This window comes from Rhineura floridana, chromosome 11, assembly GCF_030035675.1.
Source record: "Rhineura floridana isolate rRhiFlo1 chromosome 11, rRhiFlo1.hap2, whole genome shotgun sequence".
In the NCBI taxonomy this organism is placed as follows: Eukaryota; Metazoa; Chordata; class Lepidosauria; order Squamata; family Rhineuridae; genus Rhineura; species Rhineura floridana.
This window is the reverse complement of record NC_084490.1, coordinates 32,079,547-32,093,535: the sequence shown is the minus strand read 5'-3', so window position 1 is coordinate 32,093,535 and position 13,989 is coordinate 32,079,547.

The following is a 13,989-nucleotide window of genomic DNA, read 5'->3' as shown; positions in this document are numbered from 1 at the left end:
GCATTTATTAACCGTCAAAGCAGAGCTTGGAAGATTACTTTTAAAAAGTAATAAATTACAGTTACAATTACATGGCCCAAAAAAGTAGTAATTACCATTACAATTGCAATTGTTCTGAAAGTAGCTGATTACTTTTTCTCAAAAGTAATCAGTACTGTTACATTTCAGTTACTTTTTTTAAAAAAAAGCACCTACAAGGTGCTGGCCTTGGCTGCTGCTCATCTAAGTAGTCTAAAACAATGTTAAAAATAAACACACACACACAGTGGGTAGTAAAATATTTTTTTATCCATAAGATTAACAGCATGGCATAACAGAATCTCACATCCCCCCATCCTCCCCAGCAATGATGATACCCCAATACTTGAAACCAAGTTTTACACTTGAAATGCTGCTTTTACAATACATTTCTGTTATGTCTCAAAAGAACAAGATGCTCAAAGAGCACGTCAGACCAGGAATGTCTTTCTACAGTAAGAAATTACAAGTAATTCGCTATTTGTAATGAGTTACTTCCAAGCTCTGGACACTCACAGGCTGATTTGAAGTAACAGGACAGCTCTGTAGCTTCAGTCCTTTCGTGTAAGTTGGGATGAAGAAAGTGACCCCCTCTGATGTTGCTGGACTGCAACACTTCTGGGGGGTTGCAGACTTTTACTATTTTCGGGTGGTGTTCAATCACATACTGGCATATTCAGGGCATGCAGTTTAAGATGATTTGCTGCTCTTGTGGAACAACAAATATGTTTTCCCCAACAAAAATCTTAGGAAGGAAAGTGGTGTGAAGATGCAGTGAAAAGTGTGGGATAATATTGGCTTGACGTAATGTCTAGTCTCCCTCCAAACAAATCTGAGTAAGCGTTCAATAAATAGTCCATGTCACTTAACCTCCCTACAAACTTTGTGCAAACAAATCAGGATGAATGTTCAATAATCATTGTCTGGAAGCAGGGGTGTAGTTGTCCAGGGTCTCAGGGAGTCTTAGACTCTTTACTGTTTTGGGAGCCAGATCCCAGCAGTGTCTCTATGTCTCCAGCGTCTTATGAGCCAATCAGCATGAAAAGGGAGTGTGTTGGCCACTGAGAAGAGTCTTCTAACATGCTTCCTTGTCTTTTTCTGCTGATTGGAAGCAATCAGAGTGAAAGGAAGTGAGTCAGCCACTGAGAAGACTTTTCTCAGTAGTTAACACACTCCCCTTTCATGCTGATTAGCATGTAGGGACATCTGTTGTGGGAAAAGGCATTAACAAAGGTAGAGATGCAGAAAGTATTCAAACCTGGCCATATTATACTATAATCTTAGAAGGAGCATGGCTGTGACTAACATGAAGGAACCCTTCCCTTCTGAATTTGCCACTATGCTACTGTCTGGAAGTGACCTTTGACCATTGGCTATGCTAGCTGGGGCCGATGGGACTTCCAGGGTTGGGTGTTGAGGTGAGCAAGAGCTGGACAAACAGAAAAAGACTGAATTGAACAGAAAATGACATGCCTACCAAGTATGGACAGGGAAGCTTCAGATTTTGAACAGTGGAATCCTGATATGCACTCTTGGGGGACAATTCAAATTAGGAAAATGTGGATTTTAAGCAACAGCATGAATGAGCCCAGTGTTTAGAAAAGGTGCTGGTAGAGGGTCCTTTTGTAGGAGGTGCACAAAGGTCCCCAAAGCAGCACACAACAGTTAAAATTCAATATACAACAAAATACCAACAAATTATACCACGTCAATTACATATACACTGAAAAGATTTTTAAAACAACACAGCAGAAGCATGTGATGAGGGAGCTGGAGCAATAAATGCAGTTGTCATCAAGTCACTGCACACTGCACACATGTGCACTGCACACTGCACATTGCACACTGCTCTGACTGGCCCTGGGTAGGTCATGCTTCCTGTTCACACTTCCCCATCTGTTGTAACTGCACATGACTTTTGCACCCATTCACAGTGTTTTGTGGACACCTTTGCTCTTCTGCTGCTGATGTGTGATAGAAGGTCTAACCATCACAGGGCACAATACCCAGACTGATACTGTGTACATGCAGTTTTGCTTTTGTTCCAAAATAATCTGTTGCAAGCTATTGTGTGCGTATGTGAATAGTATCCTGAGTGTATGGTGTTTGCAAGATTACGGACCACTATCAAGCTGCAGTTGAGTGTTGACCCAGGTTTGGCAAAATACAACAGAATTCAGGAAAAGAAGAAATAATTTTGGGGTATTTCTTTTTTTCTTTTCCCCAATTTATTTATTTGACATAACATTACCAGTTTTTTTTTAAAAAAACAACCTCTTTTTTTAGCAAGACATAATTCAGTTTACACTTGTGTCAGAGGTGTTACATGTTAATTCTTGACGCACCACAGGGCCAGTCCTACCATTAGTCAGAGTGAGGCAGCTGCTTCTGAAGGCAGATTTTGGGTTTTATGAAATGGCAGCAAATCGATCAGTTATTTTATTAACGACCGTGGTATTTTTACAACAATCCCCCCCCCACTTTTCTGCTTCATTAGGCCTCTCCTTGTGGGCTTCTAGTAGCATTAATAAAGCATTTAACATTGTTAATTGCTTCTCTGTCTGAGAAGAGGCTTGGGGGCAGTGGCTAGAGCAAAACGAGTGGCTGTTAATAATGCTGCTCAGAACATTGCCTGTGCTGTAGCTAAAGAGGGATGATGTGTGTGTGAGAGAGAGAGACAGACAGACAGACAGTGTGTGTGTGAGAGAGAGAGAGAGAGTGTGTGAGTCTGTGTGTGTCTATGTGAGAGTATGTAAGAGAGACAGACACAGACTCTGTGTGTGTGTGTGTGTGTGTGTGTGTGTGTGTGAGAGAGAGAGAGAGAGAGAGAGAGAGAGAGAGAGAGAGAGAGAGAGAGAGAGAGAGAGAGTACAGACAGGCAGACTGGGTGAGAGAGTGAGAGAGACAGTGGGTGTAAGAGAGAGACAGAGATAGTGTATGTGTGTGGGGCTGAGAAAGAGAAAGAGTGTGTGTGAGGGAACAGACAGACTGTGTGCGTGTGTGTTTCTCCCTTACCAATGGATGCCAGTATACTGATATGGCAACAATTCACTACACCCACAGCCTGAAAGAACCCCATTGCCCTGAACCCACAAATGATCTGTGAAGAAAAGAATAAACTAGATTTAGATTATACTGAAGTGTTCAGTTTTGTGTAAAAGTAGAAATCTGGATAATCAAGAGAATAATGCTATATAGATACAAATTTCCAAATACATACATACATACATACATACATACATACATACAGTTACCTTACAGTGATTTTAAAGGTTGACTGTTCTGTTTAGAAGCAATCAGCCCAAATAACAGAAACAAGACATACACTGTGCTGATCTTGTTTTAGCAAGGAGAAAGCAACAACATTAAAACAGTCGATATAGTTCAGATCGTCACTTTAAATATGTTTGATTTATTTGGCAATTTTAGTGTAGTTTCCTATAGTATATCCTATAATATATCATTTTTGTTTTTGTTTGCTTCTGCTTCTGTGAATATGTGAAGCGAAGCAACACTTTGCAACACTAAAAAAACCTTTAAAAATTGTGGAATAATGGCACTGACTATTCTGCAAGTGGCTTCCAAAGGACATAAGGAGTGTCTCAGTTTGCACAAGATAAAACAGTGTGTGGTGATATACATTCTAGCAAAATTCTAGGTGTGCTCTACATTTTTAATTGACCATGCCCACCTTTCCTTAAGTGGAGTAGTAAAAGCATAGCAGGATAAAAATATGCATCTTGGGCAGCCCATGCTTGTTTGTTTTCCAACAGCTGGAGTCATTGCTTAAGTAGCAACATATTGTAATCAGTCTGATTTTATGTCTAACTGCAGTTTCAGATTTATTTTATATATTTATTTATTTATTTTATTAAATTTCTATACCGCCCCATAGCCGAAGCTCTCTGGGCGGTGCACAACAGTCAATACAATACAATAAAATACAATATGTCACATACAAACAAATTTAAAAACTTTTTAAAAAAACTTTAAAATTATAAAATACCCAGAAGAATCAAAACAGTTTACAACACATACTAAAAAGCTAAAATGCCTGGGAAAAGATTCAACAGTTAATGCACCCAAAATAGAACATAACCTCCAGTTTGAAACACAAAAGGCTATCTTCATCATCATATGACATTGACCAATAAAAAGGCTTTGAAATTAATAAAAATAAATTTGACACAGATTTCTAGGATGAATAATAAGAGAAATACAATCTTCTAGGTTAGATTCTCTGTAGAAACAGTAGTAACACAGGGAAACAAATTAAGACGAACACCAACAAACATACAAAAATCTAATTCTTCATATTTGGAGATAACAGGTGTGCCACCATTCACCATATGCTCAGAGGCACATGTTACCAAATTCTTCCAAGCTACACAGAAAGTGGATTGGACTATGGAAGACCAACCCAAATTGTCTTTGCTTTTTGAGAAATTTGTAGGGCAGTACAATATTCAGAGAAGAGGTCAGATCTGGGATGGGTAGGGGAGGATGAAGAAGGAAGAGGGGAGGGGAGGAAGAAGGGAAGAGGAAGGGGTGGAGAGGGGAAGGAGGAGAAAGGCATGTCTGATCATTTGCATGCTTATTGAGTTCAATGGGATTTACTCCCATGCAGTCATGGTTAGGATAGGTAAAACTGAACATGGGGGAGGAGGAGGGAGAGGAGAGGAGAGGGAAGGAGGATGGGAGGGAAGGGGGAGCAGAAGGTATGTGAGGGGGTAGGACGGTGTTAGAAGGGGAAGGGGAGGGGTGAAGGAAATGAGAGGGAAGGGCCAAAAGGGAGGTGATGGGAGGGAGGAGGTGATGGGAAGTCAGGTTTGATTATTTGCATGCCTATTCAGGGGGATTTGATCCCATGCAAGCATGCTTAGGAAATGTAAAACTAACCATGGGTGAGGAGGAGGAGGGTGAAAGAGGGGATTGGAAGGATATGGGGGGATAGGGATGGGGGAGAAGGCAGGAGGAGGGGGAGGGCAGCTTTGATCATTTGCATGCTTTTTGAGTTCAGTTGGATTTACTCCTATACAAGTGGGGAGGAATCAGGAAGAGAGGGGAAGGGGAGGAGATTGAGTAGGCAGGGACTGGATAGAGGGAAAGCCCCTTTCATTTCCAAAATGAAACCTTTGTGAACAGTATCATTGCACCGGTCAACACTAATTTTATTGCCAATGGTGTTTGATCGATTTTAGGGTAACTTTGTGTGGCTTATTCCGAATATGGCATCGGTTTTGCTAGATTGGCTCTAATTTTTGAGATAATGGATGCCCCCATTGAAAAACATAACAAATTCAAAAAATTTAATGGTCAGGCATAGCCTACCCACAAATGACATGGAAACTGTCCCAAATCATAGAAAAGTAAACACATGAAATACCTAATGGTGTTGTATTCGGTACAATAACATTAAAACAAAGTAAGCTGATTCAGATCATTACAATTAATGCATAGAAAAATGCTGTGTGTACGATTTTCTTTTATGTGGGGCATCAGGACAATCACATTGGAGGCTCCAGCAGTAGTCTGCCATCATGTGTCTGTCCCATCTGCCTCGATACCTTTCCTCCATCACCTTTATATCCTGATGGAACCTCTCCCCTTGCTCTTCACTAAAATCACCAAGATTATCCAGAAATCTGTCTAAGTGGCTATGGAGATAGTGTACCTTTATGCTCATATTAGTACCCAAATGTTTAAAGTTAGCGAGCATGTTTTGCACCAATTCTTCATAATTGTCTGCTTTGTGGTTACCCAAGAAGTTCTTGACAACTGCTTTTAGTTTTTCCATAGTCAGTCCAAGGAACAATCTACAAATGTATTTGCAGCAATCACCATCTTTGTCCAAGGCCTTAACAGATTGCTTCATCAGTCCAAGCTTGATATGGAGTGGTGGGAGAATGATTTTTTTTCTGTCAACCAATGGCTTGTTAATGATGTTCGCTGAACCTACAGTCATGTGTTCCCTTGAAGGCCATGTCACTTTTTTCCAGTGATCTCGCTTTGCCCTACTATCCCACAAGCAAATGAAACAAGGGTACTTCATGTATCCACTTTGCTGCCCAAGCAAGAAGTTCACCATCTTTAGATCAACACAAATAGACCACTGCTGCTCATGATAGCAGAGCTTCTGCAAGACCGTTTTGATATTTTCATATTCTTCTTTAAGTTTTGTTGAGTGAGCAATTGGAAGAGATGCATAGCAGTTACCATTGTGCAATAAAACACATTTCAAGCTTCTGGTGGAGCTGTCTATAAAAAGCCGCCAATCTTCTGGTCAATATTCTGGTAGTCCCATTTGGAGAAGAAGTCCAGGAATGTTATTGGAGTATACAAGTTCTTCATCTTGGCTGAAGTATGGAAGAAGTCCCTCGTCTCTTGTCTGATAAGCTGTTATGTTAGCTTCCGACTGTAATAATAATAATAATAATAATAAATTTAATTTCTGTGTCGCCTATCTGGCCAAAGGCCACTCTAGGCCACGTACAAAACAGTTAAAACACAAGAGATAAAATACAATAATACAATAAAAAACAGTATGAGAATAATACAGCAGCAACAATATTAAAACAGGGTAGGAGGCATTTCTTTTCCATTAGCCTGGATGCTAAAAGTTCAGATGCTTGCTTTGACAGACTGAGGTCTCATAAGAACATAAGAACATAAGAAGAGCCTGCTGGATCAGGCCAGTGGCCCATCTAGTCCAGCATCCTGTTCTCACAGTGGCCAACCAGGTGCCTGGGGGAAGCCTGCAAGCAGGACCCGAGTGCAAGAACACTCTCCCCTCCTGAGGCTTCCGGCAACTGGTTTTCAGAAGCATGCTGCCTCTGACTAGGGTGGCAGAGCACAGCCATCATGGCTAGTAGCCATTGATAGCCCTGTCCTCCATGAATTTGTCTAATCTTCTTTTAAAGCCATCCAAGCTGGTGGCCATTACTGCATCTTGTGGGAGCAAATTCCATAGTTTAACTATGCGCTGAGTAAAGAAGTACTTCCTTTCGTCTGTCCTGAATCTTCCAACATTCAGCTTCTTTGAATGTCCATGAGTTCTAGTATTATGACAGAGGGAGAAGAACTTTTCTCTATCCACTTTCTCAATGCCGTGCATAATTTTATACACTTCTATCATGTCTCCTCTGACCCGCCTTTTCTCTAAACTAAAAAGCCCCAAATGCTGCAACCTTTCCTCGTAAGGGAGTCGCTCCATCCCCTTGATCATTCTGGTTGCCCTCTTCTGAACCTTTTCCAACTCTAGAATATCCTTTTTGAGATGAGGCGACCAGAACTGTACACAGTATTCCAAATGCAGCCGCACCATAGATTTATACAACGGCATTATGATATTGGCTGTTTTATTTTCAATACCTTTCCTAATTATCGCTAGCATGGAATTTGCCTTTTTCACAGCTGCCGCACACTGGGTCGACATTTTCATCGTGCTGTCCACTACAACCCCGAGGTGTCTCTCCTGGTCGGTCACCGCCAGTTCAGACCCCATGAGCGTATATGTGAAATTCAGATTTTTTGCTCCAATATGCATAATTTTACACTTGTTTATATTGAATTGCATTTGCCATTTTTCCGCCCGTTCACTCAGTTTGGAGAGGTCTTTTTGGAGCTCTTCGCAATCCCTTTTTGTTTTAACAACCCTGAACAATTTAGTGTCGTCAGCAAACTTGGCCACTTCACTGCTCACTCCTAATTCTAGGTCATTAATGAACAAGTTGAAAAGTACAGGTCCCAATACCGATCCATTGGGAGAACTGTTCATTTATTCCTACTCTCTGCTTTCTGCTTCTTAACCAATTCCTGATCCACAAGAAGACCTCTCCTCTTATTCCATGACTGCTAAGCTTCCTCAGAAGCCTTTGGTGAGGTACCTTGTCAAACGCTTTTTGAAAGTCTAAGTACACTATGTCCACTGGATCACCTCTATCTATATGCTTGTTGACACTCTCAAAGAATTCTAATAGGTTACTGAGACAGGACTTTCCCTTGCAGAAGCCATGCTGGCTCTGCTTCAGCAAGGCTTGTTCTTCTATGTGCTTAGTTAATCTAGCTTTAATCATACTTTCTACCAGTTTTCCAGGGACAGAAGTTAAGCTAACTGGCCAGTAATTTCCAGGATCCCCTCTGGATCCCTTTTTGAATATTGGTGTTACATTTGCCACTTTCCAGTCCTCAGGCACGGAGGAGGACCCGAGGGACAAGTTACATATTTTAGTTAGCAGATCAGCAATTTCACATTTGAGTTCTTTGAGAACTCTCGGGTGGATGCCATCCGGGCCCGGTGATTTGTCAGTTTTTATATTGTCCATTAAGCCTAGAACTTCCTCTCTCGTTACTACTATTTGTCTCAGTTCCTCAGAATCCCTTCCTGCAAATGTTATCTCATATCAGATCATTGAGTTCCTTTTGGGAGAACTGCTCAGGTGTTGAAAAGCTTTCTTCATATCCACTTCCAGGGCTACCACCTGTGCTACATTCCACGTCCAGCATTTCTTCAACATCTGACAATGGAAGGTCAAGCAGTGAGGTAAACACTGTTATGGGAACGTCTTCGCTGTGTGGCACAGGTCGCCTTGCTGAGTCCAAATCAGGATACTCCCACTTATGTTTCTTGTAGCGATTGAACCCTTTCACATTCACAACACAAAAATAACAATCATCGTGATGGTTTTGCGGCTTTATCCACACCATAGGAGCACCACAGTTTAAATGTTTCCTTTCTCCATTTTTCCACTGTCGTAGGCACTCTACACAGGTTTTGCAAACCTTATGGGGAGCCCAATCTTCACTCCAAAATAAGCGAGATATGCTTGTTTTACAAAGTCAGTGATGTTTTTTCTTTGTTTTTGCAGAGTGTATTCGCTACAAATGTACAGTAGGACCCCGCTTACCGGTGCTCCGCTAATGCAGCGGCTTTCGTTTTCAATTTTGAAGCCGATTTTGCTGCTTTTGCGGCATTTTTGTGTAAATTTTGTGCAATGCGCCCCATTAAAATCAATGGGGTTATGCTTTACAGTGTTTTCCGCTTTACAGCGGGGGTCCGGAACGGAACCTGACATATAAGCGGGGCCCTACTGTAGCAGAATGCATTAGGATTGTTTAAGCAGCCTCTTCGTGATGAGCTCATATCCCTCTTCAAAAAAAAAAGTATCAATGTGATATTATATGCAATGGATAAACTTGCAAAACAATGTTCAAGAGTAAAAAGACAGACCAAACCCTGCTGCATATGTCAGCAGCTACAGGTCATATTGGAGTACAATCGTCATTTGAGGGTTATCCATTATCTCAAAAACTAGAGCCAATTCGGCAAAACTAATGTAATTTTTGGATTTAGCACCCCCAAAATACCCTAAAGTCATTCAAACATCCTTGGTAACTAAAACATTTTTGTTGTTGTTGTTGGGCTGTGTTGTTTTTCAGCATTGCCCCCACCTTTTTATTCTATAGCAGGCACATGTAGCTTCACACCCAAATTTAAACCAAAGCTGTCCCTGGCCACACCCACACCAGACTGTTATTTCATTTTAGACACTCATGGCTTCTCTCAAAGAACCCTGGGAAGTGTACTTAGTGAAGTCTGCTGAGAGTTGCTAGGAGACGCCCTGTTCCCCTCACAGAGCTTCATTCAGAGCAGCTGACAGTTAAATCACTCTGGCCATTGGAGCTCTGTCAGGGGAATAGGAGTCTCGTCTCAGCACCCTTCACAAACTACACTTCCCAGGATTCTTTGGGGGAAACCATAACTGTCTAAAGTGAAATAAAGATCTGACCTAGGTGTGGCCCCCTAATTAGGCAAGCCCACCAGCTGTGAGTCTGGCTTTTAGAACACTTACAGTTTGTTCTTACTGAGTATGTCTGACATTATAATTGAGTTCAATGCTAAATTTCTTAAATTAATTAAAAATCAGCCAGGCATTTTTAAAAACTTTTAAACTGCAGAAGATGAAGGTCAGAGTATGGGGCAAGGTCAGTAATACGATTACAGGTACTCTTTGAACATGGCTGATTTTTAATTAATTTCAACAAATTATGAAAAGTTTGACAGAAAAAAGTCCGAAAGGGGTCTGGTTTTCCCCCTTGTCTTTTTACACTTTGAACTCTCGGTTCTCTCACACTGTTTTGTGTATCGGCATGAAAATTTAGAGGGTTGTTAAGGAAGTGTTTCTCAGTTCAGGATTATATGTTTTGTAAGATTTTGTTTTGAAATGAGCTCATGGTAAGCATCAGAATGGCATGGGGGTCTTTTCAAATTAACATTGGCAAATGTGAAAAATCCATGCTGGCTATAGTATACAACCACTCTTGTGGCTATATACTACTCAGAACCAAAACACCTTGTTTTTCATTGTGGCTTAACTATGTTGTATATTACTGCTTGTCTGCAAATAGGCTTGGTGGAAGAATGTTTCTTCATTTGACTACTGGGTTCAAGCAGCTTCACACCAAGCTTTCTAGCTCTATGGTTTAGTAAAATACATGCTTAATATTTGGGGAATAGGAGTTGCTGTTTCTTCATAAAGAAAACACGATGATCTTACCCTCAAAAGACAGGTTGACATAAAATATGTGATTGATATTACATTACATCACCCTGAATTTTGCCTTGTATTATTCCATTTGTAACAATACACTATTCCCAGTTATGCCCTGTAGGTTGTTCTGCTTTTCTCTTTGCATAATAAATGTAACCATGACATTGCTCAGAGACATTACTGGGCCTTCCCCTATGCATACCTTTCCACCTACCTTGGATTTGAAGGAGAATGAGCTGTAAGGAGAACTAAAAGGGCTTCCCTTACCACCCATGCAACACTGAATGGAAGATTCTGAAAACTTAGCTTCAAATTTCCAATTTCTTAGCTTCAAATTTCAAAATTTAAAAGTGGCTTACATAATTTCAGTTAATGTTATTTAAGGGGTTCCTATTTTTGTTGTTAACATTCAGGATAATATGTAATGAAACATCTGTATCTTTCCACTTAAATTTGGATTGTGATGGCCTATTGTTGTTATGTGCCTTCAAGTCGATTACGACTTATGGTGACCCTATGAATCAGTGACCTCCAAGAGCATCTGTCATGAACCACCCTGTTCCAATCTTGTAAGTTCAGGTCTGAGGCTTCCTTTATGGAATCAATCCATCTCTTGTTTGATCTTCCTCTTTTTCTTCTCCCTTCTGTTTTTCCCAGCATTATGGTCTTTTCTCCCCCTTTAGGATGCACACCTTAATTCTATGAGGGGGTTTGAGAGTGTTGAAGAAGCTGAGAGCAATGCCGTCAGGAGTCTAGACCAAGAGGCTAGACTCCTAGTAGGGGCACCCATGGCGGAATGATGAAAGCTGAGACACCAGACTAAGATGCATCCAAACTCAGAAGAAGGCAATGGTAAACCACCACTGAATACCTCTTACCACGAAAACCCTATGAACAGAGTATCCAAAATGCAACACGAGATAGTGCTGGAAGATGAGACCCCCAGGTCAGAAGGCACTCACTGAGCTACTGGGAAGAACAAAGGGAAAGTATGAGTAGTGCTGTGACTAATGATGTAGCTGGGTCAAAGCTGAAAGGAAGCCCAGAGGCTGATGCGCACAGATGCGAAAGGATAGTACGGAGTTGTATAACGCATACAATAGGAACATGGAATGTGAGAAGCATGAACTAGGGAAAGTTAGAAATTGTCAAGCAAGAAATGGAGCGTATCAACATTACAATACTTGGCGTGAGTGAATTAAAATGGACTGGAATGGGACATTTTCAATCAGGCAACTACAAAATATTTTATGCAGGAAATGAGAAATCAAGAAGAAATGGGGTTGCTTTCATAGTGAGAAGTGATATAGCGAAAGCAATTAGGAGCTGCAACGCATGGTCTGAACGAGTGACGAGTTCCCCCGTTTGTCTCGAGACTTGTCAATTAATAAGTATGGGCACGCCCTTTTTTCTTTAATTTTTAAACTCCAACTGGTGTGCCTTAATGGATCTTTCCTTGACCATTCTAAGGGCTATTATACGTACATCTCTGGGAGGGGAGCCAGTGTTGTAGATTACATCCTTGGCTCATCCTCCCTTGTCCCCTTTATCCAGAAGATGCTTTTAAAGGACAGGTCAGATAGCGACCATCTTCCACTAAGACTTACTCTCCACTTCCAGGATTACCGTCCTTCTGTACTGACAGACTCCCAAATGCTAGGTCATCTACAGGGGTTTAGACGCCTTAAATGGTCCCAGGAAATGGACACCAACATAGGCCAGGTGTTGGCATCAGAAAAACTTCTTCATCTTCGTCAGCTGGCCGTTGAATCCCCGGGGTCTATTCTCTCAATCTACCAAGACATAGTTCACACGATAAGACCCCTTGTCTCTGCCACTTCAGCTGCCAAGCCTTCCGGTAACTGCCGGTCATGGTTTGACAGCGAATGCAGAGCAAAGAAAAAGGAGCTTCGGCAGCTGACTATGAGGTTATTACGGGTGGGATCCCGTGAGCCTATTTTCCATCTGCAATCCTGCCAAAGAGAATATAAAATCCTTCTTAGAAAAAAAGGGCTCTTTATGTGGATAATTGGAAAGCTCTAGGACTTGCACTGAGCGAACGGAATGATCCCAAATTTGGGGAATTGATTCAGGGAGATCTAACCCCTAATGATTTCTGGGTGGTGCCCCCAATCCCTCCCGATACCTGGGTCTCCCATTTCTCCAATATTTTTGGTGGCAGTAAAAGTCCATTTCCTGACCCATTGAGGAATCTTTCTATGCTTCCCCCTTGGCCCCCGGTTTCCACCTCGGAAATATTGGAGCTAATTGTACATCTCCACCCTCGCAAGGCCCCTGGCAGAGACATGATCCCTCCAGAGGTCTTTTTCACTGATGCCAACTGGTGGGCTCCAGTATTAGCCGTACCGTATGCATATAAACTCAACTGGTGACCTTCCCCCAAGCTGGTGATCTAGTATTATTGTTCCCATTTTCAAAAAAGGCAACGCCTCAGATCCTCAGAACTACAGACCAATTAGTCTTCTGGACATTGCCTCCAAATTGTATGGACGGTACTTTCTAAACAAGCTCCTTGAGTGGGAGGGTAGTAATTCTATCCTCTATGAGGAGCAGGCAGGGTTTAGAAAGGGCAGAAGTACTGTCGACCAGGCCTTGGTTTTGCAGCATCTCATCAATAAAACAATCAGGGGTCCAAACAAATCTTTATATGCAGCCTTTGTAGACTTTACCTCAGCCTTTGACCTTATAGACAGGGAACTACTTTGGCAAAAACTGGCTGAGACCAATATTGATAGGAGACTGTTGTTCCTGATTCGGACCCTTCATCAGGACAACACCCTACATATTCGTTTAGGCCTGCAGGGCACTCTTTCCCAGGAGGTTAAGATTTCTAGAGGGGTAAAGCAGGGTTGCATCCTGGCCCCCTTCCTGTTTAATTTCTTTGTCAACGATATTGTCCCTGTAATGGCCTCTCCCTCCTTTTTTCCTCCCTCGGTTGGTAATCGTAAGACCCCATTACTCCTTTAATTTCTTTGTCAACGATATTGTCCCTGTAATGGCCTCTCCCTCCTTTTTTCCTCCCTCGGTTGGTAATCGTAAGACCCCATTACTCCTTTATGCCTTTGACTTAGTATTGCTATCTCTAAACAAAATTGGCCTTCAAAGGATGTTAAACCATCTAGGTGCCTATTGTGTGGCCCAACGTTTAACACTCAGCTATACTAAAACTAAGATCCTGGTCTTCTGCAGGAAGAAAAAAATTTCCAACTGGACCTTGAATGGGCACCTCTTGGAACAAGTTCGCCTATTTAAATATTTGGGCATCTGTTTCACTGAGAACCTTTCTTGGAAGGCCCACATAAAATCAATCAAACTGGTAGGTGCCAGATCCATAGTACAACTCAGAAAGTTCTTCTATGCTAGAGGGGGGCAATTGGTTAATCCCATGATCAAGGTCTTT